This window comes from Budorcas taxicolor, chromosome 3 (assembly GCF_023091745.1).
Source record: "Budorcas taxicolor isolate Tak-1 chromosome 3, Takin1.1, whole genome shotgun sequence".
In the NCBI taxonomy this organism is placed as follows: domain Eukaryota; kingdom Metazoa; phylum Chordata; class Mammalia; order Artiodactyla; family Bovidae; genus Budorcas; species Budorcas taxicolor.
In genome coordinates this window covers 100,937,795-100,953,003 of record NC_068912.1, presented here as the reverse complement: position 1 = coordinate 100,953,003, position 15,209 = coordinate 100,937,795, and positions in this window count along the sequence as shown.

The following is a 15,209-nucleotide window of genomic DNA, read 5'->3' as shown; positions in this document are numbered from 1 at the left end:
TGTTCAGCATTAGCGTGGCCTCCAGAGATGACAGGAAGCTTATGCCCTCAAGGACAGAGGCTCCTTCCAACTTTCTACTCTGCCATCTCTGCTGTTGGCTCCATCCTCAGCTGGAAGCACACCAGTGCAGTAGGTCCAGAACACATCCAGACTTGTCAACATTTCCAGAATCCAAGCTCCTGAGGAATGTCATGTCCAGAGAATGCTTCTCTCCTAGGAGTGAGAAAACCTTTCCTAGAAGCCCTGCAGCAAATGTCTTCTTAGTCTCACTAGGCAGATACCCATTCCTAAACCAGCTACTGGCAAGAAGGAAGGAATTTATATGATGGGCTCAGACTAATAATCTGAGGTGCAATAGAGGTTAGGGGGTCAACCACAATGCCTTCTCTCAAAGACTTCCTCCAGGAGGTGGGACTAGAAGCTAAAAGCAGGGATGAGGTCACCCAGGGAAGAGTGTTCAAGAGGAAGAAGCACAGAGGACCTAGGAACTTTAGTATATCCATGTTATGAGGGCTTCCTCACTGATGGAAGAGACTCATCATTAAATACAGTTGCAAATGGACTGGAATGTGAACACTCCAGCCTGGGTGTTGGAGGCCCAGGTGTATGTTAAAACCTGTATGACTGGGTAGGTTTCTTAAACTTTCTGCCTCAGGTTTCCTCTCTGAATAATACCCTACACATAGTAAATATCAAATAAATTCAGCTATTTTTTTTTATGGTCATCCACATTAGTATTATATTTAGGTGATGGGAAGACACTGGAAGGGAATTGACAGGCAAGTGTCCTGGACAGATTTGTGGCTCGGTTATATGGCTTGGGCAGGTTGTGCTCTGCACTGGGTTTCCTTTTCATGAGATCACTGCCAGCAACTCTCCAAGTTTCCCTCTGGCTGCCCCCAAGGTTGAACCCCACCAGAACCCTCCAGGCCCCAGCAGCATCTCTATAAAATCTGTGCGTTGGTTTTAGCTACACTCCTGTGTCTTGGAATCAGGATAAATTACTATCTCTCCTTTCACCCCTGTCTGCTTGCATTGTTGTCACTCAAAGAAATTAATCAGGTTTATTAAGCATGACCTCCCTTTTGTGAGCCTTGCTCCTGGTCCGCGGATCTGTACCTGTCTGCTGCTCTCCTAGCTCAGTTCCAGCTGGGGAGGCCTCAGCCTTTCTTGGTGTTCTGGTGGGGGCAGGGACAAGCAGCCGAGTGGCCACATCTTTTGTTATTTGCAGAGATTGACGCACTGGGCTGGATTGGACAAAGGCAGGATGCTCCGCTGTAGTGAGCACAAGGCTCTTTGTTGCCATGGCTGTGGAAGAAATAGGAATAGAAAGGATAAATGTTGCATCCAAATACACTAATAATTAACACTTAGCACCATGGATATAAAAAGCACTTAATGCTAAATTACTGTGATCATAATAGCTATTCTTCATTCAGCCTGACGCCATATGGCATCATGGTTTGGTAGTTAAGTGTGTGTGAACTGGAGCCTGACTGGGTCCAAATCCTGGCTCTGCTTTTTGCCAATGTGGGCCAGTTACTCACACTCCTTGAGTCTCAGTTTTGCATCTGTAACGCACAGACAGTGGAAGTACACAACCCATTGTGTTATGTGAGTTCACACTAAAAGCACTTAAGCATGACCTGCCACATAATAAGCACTCAATAAATATCATATTTTCATATAAATTGGTGGGCAAATTTAGACCTCAAAACAAACTTATGACATAGATGTTATTATTACCCCTATTGATTGATTGAGGATTCCAAGACTCAGAGAGGTTGAGTAACTTTCCTGAAGTTACCCAGCAAGAAATTAGCAGGACCGATTCTGACTGACCCTAAAGTCATGTGCTTTCTACCACACATGTCACTGTCTTCCACGAGCTCCTGGCAAGAGGCCCCACATCAATGTGATGGTGCAGTATTGGTGACTTTCACAACACTCTCTTTCATCACAGGTGGTACAGACCAGGTATTTTCAGAATGAAGGACAGAGGAGTCTTGTGGACAAGGCAGCTTAATCAAGGTTTCTCTATTCTTTAGCCTGGCTTCATGCCCAGACCCCCAGGCTTCCATATGTACAATGCCCAGTTCTCTGGTGGAAGGTGGAAGGCCAGCTAGGGAAGAGCAGAGACATAGCCCAGGTCTGTCTCAGGCACCATCCATCTGATGGCTTGGCTTGTAGAGAGGAGCCACAGGGCAGAACTTGGCCATGGGACACAGGCTACACCAATACCAGGTCTGAGCCCAAGATGGTCCAGGACAGATCTTGCACCCCAAAAGTAAATAAAGTAAAACAGCACAGCGCAAAGCACCTTCATGCCAAAGCACTTAAAATTCTTGAGGGATATCTACATTTTGGTTTTTTTTTTCATGTAAAAGAATCCAAGTCTGGCTTATCATACCTTCTGTGGAGTGGACATCTGGCTGCCAGACCAAAAAGTGCCCACAGGGCTCTGACCACTGTCTAGCCTAGTCAGGCCTCTGCCCATTCCTCCACACAACCAAAGTTAGGCCTCTGCTCATACTTCCACACAACCAACTCTTGTTATGTATTCAATAGCAGCTCAATTCCTAAATGACCACATGGGCAAAAATAAAACAGCCTTACAAATATCTCTGAGAAAGAGAGGCAATTGGCTATATCATTAATTGCAACCATTCACTGAGCCCAAACTCTGGGCAAGGCACTGTACTTACCATGACCCTTATCACAGGTCCTACCCATCCCTCACTTATCAAGTTTAAGTTTATGGCTAGCTCCTGATGGCTCCTCCTCTGTGATTCATGTTCAGATGTCCATTTGCAAGCAGGTAAGATGTGGCTGGGTTTACCCTTGACTCTGGGAAACACAGCCTTGAATATACAGCCTGGTGTCAGGAGAAGAGCCTGTGAAGGGGGCTCCCTAGAGTCCACAGGCTATGCCCACCTCTACTTCAAGACAGCAAAGACTTCTCTTGTGTGGACAGGAAAACTGTCAATGCTATGCGGATTCCCCCACTCCTACGCAGGCTCTGATCACAGACCCTCTTCCTCAATCCCTTCCACCCACACCTGCCTCTTGCCTCCTCCTCACACCCCAGGGGCTCTCAAATGGTGACCAGAGAAGGAAGGAAATGGCCAGGCTAAAGATTCAGTGAAAATAACAGGAGCTTTATACTTGGACAGACATGGGTTTGAATTCCACCATGTTATTTAATAGCTCTGTGACCTGGGCTGGTCACTTGACTTCTCTGAGTCTGTTTTCTAATCACTGAAAGGAGAATAATCTTCTGTACTCTTAGGGTTTCTGTGAGGATTAGAAAAGGTATATATCAGTATGTTATGCTCAGTGGCACTCAATAAATGGTAGATATTGTCAGATATAAATCGGTCTCTCTTTTAAAATTTGTCAGAAGATTTTATTTATTTATGGCTATCCTGGGTCTTTGCGGCTGTGCGGGCTTTTCTCTAGTTGAGATGAGCAGGGGCTATTCTACAGATGCACTGCGCAGGCTTCTCATCACAGCGGTTTCTCTTGTTGCCAAGCATGGGCTCCAGGGCACGCTGGCTTCAGTAGTTGAGACTCCCAGGCTCCAGAACACAGGTTCAATAGTTTTGGCGAAGGGGCTTAGTTGCTCCATGGTATGTGGGATCTTCCCCGATCAGGGGTTGAATTTGTGTCTCCCCCATTGGCAGGCAGATTCTTTACCACCGAACCACCAGGGAAGCCCTATAAGTTGGTCTCTTTCCATTCATTTAAAGTATATACACTTTCTCTCTCTAAATGCTTACAACCACCAGGCAACAGTCAGCCCACTCGTGATGCTGCTGTAAGGAGCTTGGCTGAGTTAGAGTATCTTTCCTGCTGGGCTTGGAGCTTAGCCTAGTACATATGTTGCAGTTTCAGCCCCTCTGTCCATGGTTTGGTGACCAATACTCTCGAGTTGCCTGAAGTTCAGCCTTGGGAAATCTGGTATGATTGGTCACCCTATCAAGACAGTTGACCCAGAGCAGATGGAGAAGATGTGAGACCTGGAAAATAGCTGGGATTCCCATAACCTCTCCCAGTTTGCTGGATTGATGAGCCAGACTGGGCATCAACTCCACCCTCCCTTCTAGGTTCCCAGCCAAAGCCTAGTTAAACTGAAGTCAAGGGCGACACCTAGAGTCTGTGTGAAAAACTGCAGTCTGGTAACCACCTACCTGGCCCTTGAGGCCTTAGTTGGTTAGTTCCTTTCAGTTCAGTTCAATTCAGTCGCTCTGTTGACTCTTTGCAACCCCATGGACGGCAGTATGCCAGGCCTCCCTGTCCATCACTAACTCCCAGAGTTTACTCAAACTCATGTCCATTGAGTCGGTGATGCCATCCAACCATCTTATCCCTCTGTCGTCCCCTTCTCCTCCCGCCTTCAATCTTTCTGAGCATCAGGGTCTTTTCTAACAAGTCAGTTCTTCACATCAGGTGGCATTAAAGTTTCAGCATCAGTCCTTCCAATGAATATTCAGGACTGATCTCCTTTAAGATGGACTGTTTGGATCTCCTTGCTGTCTAAGGAACTCTCAAGAGTCTTCTCCAACACTGCAGTTCAAAAGCATCAATTCTTCAGCGCTCAGCTTTCTCTATAGTCCAACTCTCACATCCATACATGACTACTGGAAAAACCATAGCTTTGAACAGATGGACCTTTGTTGGCAAAGTAATGTCTCTGCTTTTCAATATGCTGTCTAGGTTGGTCATAGCTTTTCTTCCAAGGAGTAAGCGTCTTTTAATTTCATGGCTGCAGTCACCATCTGCAGTGATTTGGGGGCCCAAAAAAATATTCTGTCACTGTTTCCACTGTTTCCCCATCTATCTGCCATGAAGTGATGGGACCGGATGCCATGATCTTAGTTTTCTGAATGTTGAGTTTTAAGCCAACTTTTTCACTTTCCTTTCATCAAGAGGCTCTTTAGTTCTTTTTCACTTTCTGCCATAAGGGTGGCGTCATCTGCATATCTGCGGTTATTGATATTTCTCCAGGCAATCTTGATTCCAGCTTCATCCAGTCCAGCATTCTCATGATGTACTCTGCATATAAGTTAAATAAGTAAGGTGAAAACATACAGCTTTGACCTACTCCTTTCCCAATTTGGAACCAGTCTGTTGTTCCATGTCCAGTTCTAACTGTTGCTTCTTGACCTGCATATAGATTTCTCAGGAGGCAGGTCAGGTGGTCTGGTATTCCCATCTCTCTCAAAATTTTCCAGTTTGTTGTGTACACATAGTCAAAGGTTTTGACATAGTCAATAAAGCAAAAGTAGATGTTTTTCTGGAACTCTTGCTTTTTCGATGATCCAGAGGATGCTGCCAATTTGATCTCTGGTTCCTCTGCCTTTTCTAAATCCAGCTGGAACATCTGGAAGTTCACGGTTCACATACTGTTAAAGCCTCACTTGGAGAATTTTGAGCATTACTTTACTAGCATGTGAGATGAGTGCAATTGTGTGGTAGTTTCAGCATTCTTTGGCATTGCCTTTCATTGGGACTGGAATGAAAACTGACGTTTTCCAGTCCTGTAGCCACTTCTAAGTTTTCCAAATTTTCTGGCATATTGAGTGCAGCGCAGCACTTTCACAGCATCATCTTTTAGGATATGAAATTCGTTAGTTCAGTAAATATTTATTATTGAGCTCTCACCATGTGCCAACCCTTGTATTAGGCACTAGGCACAAGTCCTGGGGGTCTTAGAAGACATCCTCAAACAAGTTAAATTTATGTTGAGACCTGAGGTTGGAGAAGGAAATGGCAACCCACTCCAGTATTCTTGCCTGGAGAATCCCATGGAAAGAGGAGCCTGACAGGCTACAGTCCATGGGGTTGCAAGAGATGGACACGACTTAGTGACTAAACCACAACCACCACCTACTGAGGTATTTGCTAGGTCAAGGCAGGAGAGCAAGAGTCTTCCAGGCAGGAAGAAATAGCAAAGACAAAAACTCTGAGTGGGAAGGAGCACAAAACATCCAAGAAGCTAATTACAGTATGAAGGAGGGAGCCAGTGATGACAATAGCAGTTGGGAGGGTTACTAGGGCCTATTAAAAAAAGTCAGGGGATTTTTGTCTTTCAGGGTTTTTCTTTTGGTCTTTACCCTGAGTGCAATCAGAACTTAGTGAAGGGTTTTAAGCAGGACTGTAACATAATAGGGTTTCCCCAGCGGCTCAGTGGTAAAAAAAATACGCCTGTAATGCAGAAGCTGCGGGTTCAATCCTTTGGTCGGGAAGATCCCCTGCAGAAGGAAATAGTAACCCACTCCAGTATTCTTGCCTGGGAAAGCCTACGGACAGAGGAGCCCGGCAGGCTACAGTCCACTGGGTCACAAAAGAGTCAGACACAACTTACCAATTAAACAGCAATAACATAATCAAACCTGCATTTTTCAAAGCTTACTCTGGCTTGGAGGTTATTAAGTCTAAAGCCAGGGAGGCGATTAGAAGATCACTGCAGTGTCCAGATGGTCCACAGTCTGGACCTGGATGGTGCAGGGAAATGATGAGAGATGATGGTTTGAGAGATGTTATGGAGACAAATGGGCAGAGACATGGTAATTGATTGGAGGTGAGGGTTGAGGAACAGTGAAGTTCAAAAATGACTTGCAGGTTTCTGGCTAGGATCACTGGACAGCAGTGGGACTGCTGCTGTGATGGAAGCACAAGAAGGAGGATGATGTTGGACACACGGAATCTGAGGGACCCATGGGACATCCACATCAAGATGGCAAATAAGCATGTGAATAAAGATTTGTTGTTGTTCAGTCACTAAATCGTGTCCAGCTCCGCAACCCCAAGGACTGTAGCACACCAGTCTCCTTGGTCCTCTACCATTTCCCAGAGTTTGCTCAAATTCCTGTCCATTGGGTCAGTGATACTACCTAACCATCTCATCCTCTGCTGCCCCCTTCGCCTTTAGCCTTCAATCTTTCCCAGCATTGGGGTCTTTTCCAATGAGTTGGCTCTTCACATCAGCTGGCCAAAGTACTGGAGATTCAGCTTCAGCATCAGTCCTTCCAATGAGTATTCAGGGTTGATTTCCTTTAGGATTGACTGGTTTGATCTCCTTGCAGTCCACGGGACTCTCAAGAGTCTTCTCCAGGTTAGGAAGAAGGAAATAATGTGGGGGTCATACACTTGCAGATGGTAACTGAAGCCCTGAGCAGCACCAACCTTTACAAGTGGGCAGAGGAAGACCAGGCAAGTATTATAAAAAAGTATTATAAAAGCCAGGGCCAGAGTGTTTCAGAAAGAAAAGTGTGGTCAACCCCATAAAACATTTCTGAGAGGCAGCGAGATGAGATCCGGAAATTGTTGACTAGACGACATGAAGATCATTAGTAACCTTAGATCCTTTTAAAGTGGAATGATGGAGAGAAGTCAAGTTAGAGTGAATTGTGCTGTGAACAGGAGGTGAAGAGGTGGAGAAAGTAACTGAAGCCAATTCTTTCAATAAATTTGGCTAAACTATCACAAGTTACCAGTGAGAGTGTGTGTGCTATGTCACTTCAGTCATGTCCAACTCTTTGTAACCCCATGGACTGTAGTCTGCCAGGCTCCCCTGTCCATGGGATTCTCTAAGCAAGAATACTGGAGTGGTTGCCATGCGCTCCTCCAGGGGATCTTCCTGACCCAAGGATCAAATCTTTTGTCTCCTGCATTGGCAGGCGGGTTCTTTACCACTGAGCTACCAGGGAAGCCCTAGCACTTCAGGCAGAAGGATGTGCTAGTAACTTCAAGAATGTGAGAGTGTAATTAGGTACAACTTTTTTGAATGGCAATTAGGCAGAACTTATGAAAATTAAAAACACACATAGTCTTTATCCCAACAATTTTACTTCTAAGAAGTTAGACTATAAATGTACTTTACCCATGTACAATGACTTACAGAAAGGATATTTACTGTGGCATTTTATAAATAGCTAAAGTGAAATACAACTAACACATTCATCAACAGGGGGCTGGTTAAATTAGCTGTAATACATCCATGCAACAGGATGTTATATGTCCATTAAAAAGAACATGTTAGATTGATATGTATTGAAATGGGTACATACCTAAGACTGGATTTATCAAGGAAAAAATTATGCCATATAAATGCTTGTATAAATGAACAGAAAATACTTTAAATGGATACATAAGAAACTCTTCATAGTGGTTACTTCTGCAGAGTAGTCAGTGTAAGAATTTTACTTTTCATTTTATGGTTTTTCTTATGTTTGGATCTTTATTGAGAGCAATGTACAATGAAAATTTATGTAATTTATATATCTATATAATAACTGATATAACTAGTTTTTTAATGGGCAGCAGACTTAAATAGACATTTCTCCAAAGAAGACATACACATGGTCAGCAGGCACATGAAAAGATGCTCAACATCGCTAATTATTAGAGAAATGTAAATCAAGACTACAGTGAAGTACCAACTCACATTGGTCAGAATGGCCATTATCCAAAAAATCATAAATGCTGGAGAAGGTGTGCAGAAAAGGGAACACTCCTACACTGGTGCTGGGAATGTAAATTGGTACAGCCATCATAGAAAACAGTATGGGGGTTCCTTAAAAGGCTAAAAATAGAGCTACCATGCAATCCAGCAATTCCACTCCTGGGCAGGTATCAGGGAAAGATGAAAACTCTAATTCAAAAAGATACATCCAGGGAATTCCCTGGAAGTCTAGTGGTTAAGACGGCACTTTCACTGCTGTGGGCCTGGGTTCAATCCCTGTTTGGGGAACTAAGATTCTGCAAACCATGAGGCATGGCCAAAACACAAGTAAACAAAAATCCCAAGAGGAAAAATGCACTGTAATGATTAAGAGACTAAAAAAACTAAAAAAAATTGTAAATTTAAAAAAATTTGAAATTCTATCCTCTCCATTTACCAGCTGTCTGATTTGCTGACTTGGCAAATTATTTAACTCTTCTTTGCCTCAGTCTCCTCATCTACAGTGGACAAAATTACAGTATTTTTGCTTAAATGAGTTAATGTGTGTTACAGAAGGTTTTGTTCTTATTACAAACATTCATTATCCATAATTAGATTAAAAGTAGGGCCAATGTCAAGTGTGTGTGTGTGTGTGTGTGTGTGTGTTCTTAGCAGATAGTAAAGTTCCTCATACATAGTATAACAAATATTTATTAAATAAATGAAATACTAGAAAGAAAAAAGTACTTGGAAAATCATTTTTTGTTCTCATTTTTTTACTTTGCATATGTTAGTTCCATGAAATAATGTTAAATAAAAAAATAATAATCTAGGGGACTTCTCTGATGGTCAGGGGTTAAAAATCTGCCCTGCCATGCAGGAGACATGGGTTCAATACCTGGTTGGGGAACTAAAAATACCACATGCCACAAAGCAACGAAGCCTGGGCAGTGCAAGCACTGAGCCTGCATGCTCTGGAGCCTGTGTGCCACAGCTAGAGAGTCCATGCACCTCAACAAAAGATCCCTCATGATGCAAGGAAGGTTTTGCATTACACAACTAAGACCCTCTGCACCCAAATAAATTTGTTAATGTGATGTGTATATATATATGTATACATACACAATGGAATATTAGTCAGCCATGAAAAGAATGAAATATTGCCATTTGCAGCAACATTCATGAACCTAGAGAATATCACACAAAGTGAAGTAAGTTAGAGGAGAAAGACAGATATTATATATCACTTATATGTGGAATCTTGAAAAATACAAAACAGAAACAGACTCACAGACATAGAAAACAAACTTATGGTTACCAAAGGGGAAGGGGATGGGAGGAGAAGGAAAATAATCTGAAAAAAAAAAAATATATATATATATATATAACTGAATCACCCTGCTATACACCTGAATCTAGCACAATATTGTAAGTCAACTTTACTTTCAGAAAACTTATTTTTACAAGTTTGACTGTGAAAGGGAGGAGAATTATACAAAAACAGTTGTAGAAGTAAGCAGGATAGAAGAGAAAGGAACAGTTTGGGTTCTTTTCTTTTTTTTAAGATGAGAGACAAGAGCAGTTGGCGGGGGCGGGGGCGGGGGCGGGGTGCAGATGACACATCTGACTACAGAATGGAAGATTCTAGATGACAGAGAACTATTGATCTCTTAAGAGGGAAAGAGTAAAGATATATAGGAGAGAGAGGAAAATCAGTAAAGCAAGTTCACTGATTTTACAGGGATTTCCAACTGTGCAGGGATTGTCACCCCAACTCTATCCTTTCCTTCACCACCTGTGTTGTTCATGCATGCATGTTAAGTAGCCTCAATAGTGTCCGACTCTGTGTGACCCTATGGACTGCAGCCCACCAGGCTCCTCTGTCCATGGGATTCTCAAAGCAAGAATGCGGGAATGGATTGCCAGTATCACATCAGTATCACTGATGATGTGAGTGTTGGTGGGATCCAGTGCCCTGGTTAGTCCAGCAGGTTTTCAGAGCCTGGTCCTAGGGCTATGGAAGTGAAAACACATTCTGCCACTCCCACCCTCCCAGGAAGCTCCCAATCTAGGGGTTTAATTAGTTGACCCCTGAACAACACAGGGCTTCCCAGGAGGCATTAGTAGTAAAGAAGCTGGCTGACAATTCAGGAGACATAAGAGTCACGGGTTCGATCCCTGGGTCGGGCAGATCCTTGGGTCGGGCATGGCAACCCAATCTAGAATTCTTGCCTGGAGAATCCCATGGACAGAGGAGCCTGGCGGGCTACAGTCCATAGGGTCACACAGAGTCGGACACAGCTGAACCGACAGCATGCATGCATGAACAACACAGGTGGCGAAGGAACAGACAGGGCTGGGGTGACAATCTCTGCACAGTTGGAAATCCCTGTAAAATATGCATATAACTTTATAGTCAGCCCCCCATATCTGCTGTTCCACATCCTCAGATTCAACATACCACGGATGATATACTAATACAGTATGTATTTATGTATGATGCCAAAACCATCACAAAGAAAAAGAAATGCAAGAAGGCAAAATGATTGTCTGAGGAGGCCTTACAAATAGCTGAGAAGAGAAAGGGAAAGCAAAGAAGAAAGCAAAAGATATACTCAACTGAATGCAGAATGCCAAAGAATAGCAAGGAGAGATAAGAAAGTCTTCTTAAGTAAACAATGCAAAGAAATAGAGGAAAACAAAAGAATGGGAAAGACTAGAAAACTCTTCAAGAAAATTATACCAAGGAAACATTTCAGGCAAAGACAGGCACAATAAAGGAAAGAAATGATATGGACCTAACAGAAGCAGAAGAGATTAAAAAGAGGTGGCAAGAATACACAGAAGACCTTTACCCAAAAAGGTCTTAATGACTCATATAACGATGATGGTGTAGTAATCACTCACCTAGAGCCAGATATCCTGGAGTGTGAAGTCAAGTGGGCCTTAGGAAGCATTACTATGAACAAAGCTAGTGGAGGTGATGGAATTCCAGTTGAGCTATTTCAAATCCTAAACAATGATGCTGTTAAAGTGCTGCACTCTATATGCCAGCAAATTTGGAAAACTCAGCAGTGGCCACGGGACTGGAAAAGGTCAGTTTTCATTCCAATCCCAAAGAAAGGCAATGCCAAAGAATGTTTAAACTGCACAGTTCTGCTCATTTCACATGCTAGCAAGGTAATGCTTGAAATCCTTCAAGCTAGGTTTCAACAGTACGTGAATTGAGAACATCCAGATGTACAAGCTGAATTTAGAAAAGGCAGAGAAACCAGAGATCAAATTGCCAACATCCGTTGGATCATGGAAAAAGCGAGAGAATTCCGGAAAACATCTAATTCTGCTTCACTGACTATGCTAAAGCCTTTGACTGAGTGGATCACAACAGACTGTGGGAAATTCTTAAAGAGATGGGAATACCAGACAGACCGCCTTACCTGCCTCCTGAGAAACCTGTATGCTGGACAAGAAGCAACAGTTAGAACTGGACATGGAACAACAGACTGGTTCCAAATTGGGAAAAGGTTATGTCAAGACTGTATCTTGTCACCCTGCTTATTTAACTTATATGCAGAGTACATCATAGGAAATGCTGGGCTGGATGACTCACACACTGAAATCAAGATCACCCTCAGATGTGCAGATGATATCACCCTAAAGGCAGAAAGTGAAGAGGAACTAAAGAGCCTCTTGATGAAGGTGAAAGAGAAAAGTGCAAAAGGTGGTTTAAAATTCAGCATTCAAAAAACTAAGATCACGGCATCTGATCCTATCACTTCATGGCAAATAGATGTGGGAAAAATGGAAACAGTGGCAGATATTACTTTCCTGGGCTCCAAAATCATGGTGGACAGTGACTACAGCCATGAAATTAAGATGCTTGCTCCTTGCATGAAAGCTATGACAAATCTAGAAAGCATATTAAAAAGCAGAGACATCACTTTGCTGACAAAGGTTCATATACTCAAAGCTATGATTTTTCCAGTAGTCATGTATGGATGGGAGAGTTGGACCATAAAGAAGACTGAGCATCGAAGAATCAATGCTTTTGAACTGTGGTGTTGGAGAAGACTCCTGAGAGTCCCTTGGACAGCAAGGAAATCAAACCAGTCAATCCTAGATGACATCAACCCTGAATACTCATTGGAAGGACTGATGCTGAAGCTCCAATACTCTGGCCACTTGATGTTAAGAACTGACTCATTGGAAAAGACCCTGAAGCTAGGAAAGATTGAAGGCAGGAGGAGAAGAGGACGACACAGGATGAGATGGTTAGATGGCATCACTGACTCATGAGTTTGAGCATACTCTGGGAGATGATGAAGGACAGGGAAGACTGGCGTTTTACAGTCTATGGGGTTGTATAGAGTTGGACACAATTTAGGGACTGAACAACAACAGTATGTATTTACTGAAAAAACCCCACATATGAGTGGACCTGCATGTAAGTTCAAACTCATGTTGTTCAAGGGTCAACTGTACTAACAACTGTCAATCAACTACACTCGCTCTCACCTCCCAGGCCTTTGTATAAGCTGTGTCCTCCACCTGGAGCATTTCACTCCCAATCTCCAACACATAAAGTTACCCCTCACCTTTTCAATTCCTACTTAACAATCTGGTCTCAACTTCCCCTGGAAGCCTTCCCTAGACCTCCAGACAATGTTAGAAGCAACAGTTTCTTCACTGGCCTCCCCAGTCTGCCCTGGCACCCCTCCAGCCTATTATCAACTCAGCAGCCAGCTAGGTTCAATGAAAATGCAGTCTGTCAGCCTTCATCTTAAAACCTCCAATGGCTTCCTATCTTGTTAGATAAGTGAAAGTGTTTTTTTTTTAAGTGAGTGTTAGTCACTCAGTCCTGTCAGACTCTCTGAGACCCCAGGGCCTGTAGCCCGCCAGGCTCCTCTCTGTTCATGGGATTCTCTGGGCAAGAATGCTAGAGTGGGTAGCCATTCCCTTCTCCAAGGGCATCTTCCCTACCCAGGGATCGAACCTGTGTCTCCCACATTGCAAGCAGATTCTTTACCATCTGAGCCACCACGGAAGCCCATCTTACTCAGAGTAAAAGCCAAAGTCCTAACAGGCTAAAAGCCCTCCTCCCTATCTTCTTCCAGCTTCACTGGTCCCTTGCTCCAGCACACCAGCCCCATTCCTGCCTCTGAGCCTTTCCGTTTGTTCCTCTTGCCCCCACACTTCCTTCAACAATTAATTAAAAAGTCACCAACTCGGAATTCTGACTTTTTACAACATGGATGAAACTTACAGGCATCATGCCAAAAGAAATAAACCAAACACACACTGCCCAATTTCATTTACATGAGGTACCCAGAGTAGTCAAAATTATAACAGAGACATTAAAATAGAATAACGGTTGCCAGCGGCTGGGGGGAGGGGCGAGTGGAGAATTGTCTACTGGGTAGCGCTTCAGCTGTGGGAAAAGGGTTCTGTACTTGGAAGAGGTGCTGGGTGCACAACACGAATGTACTCAATGCCATTGAACTGTACCTTAAAAATGGAACATGGTAAATATTATGTGTATTTTACCACACACAAACACACGCACAAAGTCACCTTCTTTAAGGTCTTCCAGGTCACTCCTTATAAAAAGTCAAGAATTCAAGGAGAACGGAATCACGTGGAAGAAAGGCGAGGGCAAAGCCAGAAAGGAGGGAGCCACACAGGGAGCCTCCTTGAAAGGGTGGGCGCCCGGAAGAGGCGCCGCCTGAAAGGCGGGACCTTCCCAGAGCGCGTTTCTGAGGAAGAGAGTGAGTCCGGAGCTTGGGAGGAGCGGGCTCCAGGAAGGGCGGAGTCGGGCGCGATCATGGAAGGGCGGTGGGGAGGGGGGGTGGGGGGGGAGAGGAGGGCGGGGCGGGGGAGAGGCCGGGAGGAGGGGGAAGGAGAGTTGAGAGGAGGGGGGAGGAGAGGAGGGCGGGGCGGGAGGGGAGGGGGGAGGAGAGGAGGGCGGGGCGGGAGGGGAGGGGGGAGGAGAGGAGGGCGGGGCGGGAGGGGAGGGGGGAGGAGAGGAGGGCGGGGCGGGAGGGGGGGGGAGGAGAGGAGGGCGGGGCGGGAGGGGAGGGGGGAGGAGAGGAGGGCGGGGCGGGAGGGGAGGGGGGAGGAGAGGAGGGCGGGGCGGGAGGGGAGGGGGGAGGAGAGGAGGGCGGGGCGGGGAGGGGGAGAGAAGGGGCGGGAGGGGAGGGGGGAGGAGAGGAGGGCGGGGCGGGGAGGGGGAGAGAAGGGGCGGGAGGGGAGGGGGAGGGGCGGGGCGGGAGGGGAGTGGGGAGGAGAGGAGGGCGGGGCGGGAGGGGCGGGGGAGAGGCGGGGAGGAGGGGGAAGGAGATTGGGGAGGAGGGGGGAGGAGAGGAGGGCGGGGCGGGAGGGGCGGGGGAGAGGCGGGGAGGAGGGGGAAGGAGATTGGGGAGGAGGGGGGAGGAGAGGAGGGCGGGGCGGGGAGGGGGAGAGAAGGGGCGGGAGGGGAGGGGGAGGGGCGGGGCGGGAGGGGAGGGGGGAGGAGAGGAGGGCGGGGCGGGAGGGGAGGGGGAGAGGCGGGGCGGGAGGGGAGGGGGAGAGGCGGGGCGGGAGGGGAGGGGGGAGGAGAGGAGGGCGGGGCGGGAGGGGAGGGTGGAGGAGGGGGGTGGGAGGGGCTTGAACGGTGAGAGCTCTCCTGTGGAAAGAGGCGAAAAGTGGGAGGGGAAGCGGTGGGGGAAAGAGCTGGAAGCTGCTGAGGAACCGAATTTCCTCTGAGGCAGAGGGCATCTCGGGTAGC